Source organism: Apaloderma vittatum, unplaced genomic scaffold (genome assembly GCF_000703405.1).
Source record: "Apaloderma vittatum isolate BGI_N311 unplaced genomic scaffold, ASM70340v1 scaffold16489, whole genome shotgun sequence".
Classification (NCBI taxonomy): domain Eukaryota; kingdom Metazoa; phylum Chordata; class Aves; order Trogoniformes; family Trogonidae; genus Apaloderma; species Apaloderma vittatum.
The window spans coordinates 58436-63070 of record NW_009735969.1 but is presented as its reverse complement, the minus strand read 5'-3'; positions in this window follow the sequence as shown (position 1 = coordinate 63070).

Genomic DNA, 4635 nt, shown 5'->3' with positions numbered 1-4635 from the left:
TTGGAGGGAGGGCTTAGGTTTGGGGGTTGTTTTTCATTAACCATGGTGTGCCACACAGGGTGAAATCCGCCCTTTTAACAAGAAACGAGCAAAAAATTAGATACGTATCATGTATGCCTTGTTTGGAGAGCTTAAAGGGGAGGTGAGTGGCAGGCCAGCTTCAGTTCCATCTGACTTGAGTCAAATCCAATTACTACAAGAATGGCAAATCAGAGAAGCGGGCAGAAAATCCTCATTTCTTCCAAGAGGGGCAGGGAGGGCAGTCCCGCTGCCAGACACACGGGTGCTCCACGTCAGGGGTGCCAAGTGTTTACTCACTCAAAAAGCAAAGTAAAAAACTTTTCTGTTGGAAATTATCACACTTGGAAGTCTCTCACTAAGCAGTGATGTGATCACACCTGTGCTTCCCGGTAGCTTTGGCACTTTCCTTTCCTTTTCTTTGTCATATATTTGCTAAACTTGCGGAGTCTTTTGCAGCTGTGGCTATATCCAGTTCCTCAGCCAGATCCTGCCTCGGGCACCATCTTAGCAGCAGCACCAAAAAAAAGACAAAAGCCATCCAGTTATCCCAAGAGAAGTATTACACAATCTAATGCTTAACGAATTTGAAATATAAAGATTTGACATTTTAAACATATGATATTGATAGCGCATAAACCAAGGAATCATGATCAAGCATTAAGGCAAGAAACCACACATCGTGTCCAAGTCCCCGGCCTGCCGCTGCCTCGCCGTGGGACGGAGCGCAAGGAGGTGGTTCCCAGCGCTTCACCAGCCCAAGCCCTTCCTCCTCCGGTGCCTCAGTTGCCTTGGCAGGAGCTAAGGCTCGCCCTGTGCCTGGCCATGGGGAGCCCTGGTCAACACCGGGAGGTAGAGAGGAGCTGGGGTAGGAAATAGGTGGAATTCCTGAGCCCGTCGGAAAGGCTGGCGGCAGCAATCCCACAGACTGTGTGGAAGCAGAAGTGTTGCTTTGTTTACCTCAAGCTTTATTTTTTAAAGCACCGTGACAGCTCTGAGACTCGCTCTGTCTCAGACTAATCTATTTTCCCCTCACCACCTTGCAGCAAGCCGTCTGCCAGCTTCCTGTCCGGAGCAGGGGTCAGAATGTCCCGCAGGGACGGACCCGGCTGCCGAGCACTGGATGAGCCGTCCGGGAGCAGCAGGATCAGCACAATCTGACCCTCTAGTATCAGCTCTCCGCGCTCAGGAGCGCCCCAGATCTCAGGCTCAGGGCTGGGTACGTTCCAAAACTCAACACGCACGCCCTCCAAGAAATCTCACCTCCTCTACAAGCCAGGCAGCAAGGCTTCGAGAAACCAAAGCAGCTGAAATGAAATACGGCTTTGTTTGCTGGCGCTTCACTTTTTTGTACAGGTTTGAAACGAGAGACTCCCATTTCTGCACGCCTCTGTGCAAAATAAACTCTAAGGCAGAACAATGAAAAACCTATTATGCAACAACAATTCATGAGCCTCATGTTAGGCCTGATTTATCTCATGAGCATTTTACCAACATTTCCAACACTAGACATTTAAAAAGTCATGAGTCAGACTTCTTAAAATCATAAATTGGGAGTTTTTTCAACATCTCAGTCGTGTTTTCAAGCTCCTTCGAAAACCACAAAGACAAGAAACTTGCTGGGGGGTTTTATATGAAAGCTAAATCTTAAGCAACAGCTGAACTCTGGGTGCTGGGACTTTCCAAATAACACTAATTAACGCAGCGCTCATGTGAGAACTGGTCCTATAATTTCTGTAGGATAAACAATAACAAAATTAAGCATTACTCTAATTATAACTCGATGTGGGGCTTCAGCTACCTAATAAAAAAAAAAAAAATCACTCATAAATGGGAATCTTTAACTTCTCCCAAGTTTTGCTTAATCCCAGTTTCCTTTCTATTTAGATTGGAAACTTGTTTGGGCTGAATCTTTCCCTGCTGTTTATACAGCACCTGGCACGTGGACACAGTGAACCTGCTGGGAGCTTCTCAGCATCGCTGGGCTGCTCAGGGATATGGTTTAGTGGTGGGTTTGGCACTGTTCAGGCTTGGACTCTTCAAGGTCTTTTCAACCAAAACGATTCTCTGATTGACATAAACTGAAAAATACCAGTGTGCAGGGAATTTTTGTTGGATCTCAAAATATGGGTGGAAGTTCCCTGATGAAAACTATCAAGGAGTTACTGTGCGCATTCCATTTTTTTTTTTTTATTAAAGCAAGTTGAGGTTTTTTTCCGGAAGTTTTGGATTTATCAGCACACAGTCAAGACTGTGCTTTCCTGCGAACAGATCAAACAAAACAAATATCTGTCATTTGGGATTTTACAGACAAACTAGAAAAATGTGCTCGAAGAAAAATAATTTTCTAGGTGCTTATGGCTCTTCTGGCAGAGCTGCCTCCTATTTTAGGCAAAAAAAGTTTAAAAAATAGCATCTAACTTGTGAAAGGGACCTCTGAGCATTAGCACCACGCCAGTTAAACCCAATCCTGAGATAACCGACACAAATCCAGCCTCCAGCCCTTCTCCCCGGGGCTGGGCAGAACTGGTCCTTCACCGTTACTACCACATGGCACCACAAACTGCCTAGGGAGCACTCCCAGCTCAAGTTAACAGTTTAACTTGAAAAACTCTAACATTTCCCAGTGATGGGCACAATGCAGAGACAGGCTTTGCTAATTAGGTCATTCATTACGAGACGTATTTGAGTGGTGTTTTGGGTTCTCTTAAAACTGCTGCCTAATGAAGTAATTCATAATTAGTACACTCTTGCCAGTTAGAAAATCATTGTTTCATATACAGGATTAACAAAATCTAAATTTATATCCCATATTTTTCTTTAACAGCCACGTAGACTCAAAGCAGTGAAGCTCACAGACCAGCTCCCCACTCAAATTCAAAGTTATATACTGGTAGAAAAGGTAGAAAAACAGAGCTGGCACTGCACACCATCGACATCCTCTGCTACTGCAGTCCAAGAGGGATCAAGCCTAAGAGCGATCAGAGTAGGGAGGGAAAGAAACTGGTATCATTTAGGGGGCAAAAAAGCCTATGAATTAAAAAAGGAGCGTACCAGGTCCTCCTCATAACTCTCTCAAGTCCTTAAATAAAAGGAGCGCAGCCCACATGCTGCTGCTACCGATGACATCCAGAAAGAGTCTCTCCTCTGTCTCCTCTCAAAGCCTGGATTTCAGCTGGGAGAATTCAGAGCATTTCCAACCCTCTCCAATATACATCTGTGTTTATTATTTTTTTGCCTGCAAGACTGACAATGAGCAACCCTGTTTGCATATTTTCTAGAAGAGAGCACAGTTTGTTTATCCGTCAGCTATAGGTGCCAACGCTTAATATGTCTGGGGTGACAAGAAAATCAATGGACTTATTATGCTGTGTTTAGATCCCCTTCCCGTCCCTCAGCAGTCCCGCGATGTGTTTGTCTCCTTTTTCTCTCCCAGAGGACTCTGCAGCACGCGCAGCGCTGTGCCCTTGCCTGTATTCACTTTGATGCTCGGAGGGCTTTTTTTTTTTTAAATTATGGGATATTTTTTCAAGGACTTGACCATTTGCCATCCCAAAGGAGAAAGTTCTCAGTGATTACATGAGGACTGGCCCTTTATCAGCGACTGAAACAGCTTTTACCGACCGACCAGATTCTGCCACTTCAACCACTTCCTCACACAGAAGCAACAGAAGAATCTCATCAGATTTAAGGCCAGTAGTGATTTTTCTTCCTGGCATAGGAACCAGCCTGAAGGGAGGTAAAGGTCCCCAAGATGTATTTACAGAACGACTCAGATTTTTTTCTGGGCATTCAGTTCTTAAACCTGCAGCCTAAGGCCTGAGAGGAGTGCATTTTTCCTCAAATGAATTTTTACACATAAAATAGGAAGAATCCTAAAAATGAAAATTCCAAGCCAGAAACTATCATAGCAAATAACTGGCCCTGGCTGCAGGTCTGCCCTGTGCTGCCCCGCACATCGAGGCTCTTCTGCTTTTGGTGTTTTAGGAGTGCAAGACCTACTCTCCAGCAGCAGGGAGGGATGCCTGGAGCACTGACAGAAGAGCCGGCTGCATGGAGATCCAGCTAACGGAGAATTAAATGTGTCATCCACTCACTTTTCCCATCCTTAAGGAAGCATTCTAAAGGCCTGCCAGTTACATTCCTCTAGATTAAACTGGATGAAGTGTTTAGATGGCCACTCTTCCCTTATGCTAATACAGTCGATAAGTCCAGTGTCAACCTACAACGTGAGCATGATAAAGGAAAATGTTCTGAATTAGTTTTTGAAAGTTACTTACAAGAGCTGGGGTCCAAGGGGGAAGGAAATTCAGCAAGCAAAGTTAATAAAAACATTCCCAAACTGTCAGCTTAATTAGCTTCAGCACAATATTTAATGTGGTTGAACAGCATGGGATGGTTTGGGAAACTTCGCATCAACTGCAGCGGGCGTGCCGTGCCTCAGTGAGAAATGGATGAAATCTCTTTCTGGTACACAGCAAACTTGCTGGGAAATGCTCTGTTTGCTGGGGAAACAATATCTGGCCGTAGGATGGATCTGCTGCCCAGTTTCGGCCAGCGAAGGAGGAGAGCAAGGCCAGCGTTCAGCCTTGGCTGGCCGTTGCATGGGGCTGCAAA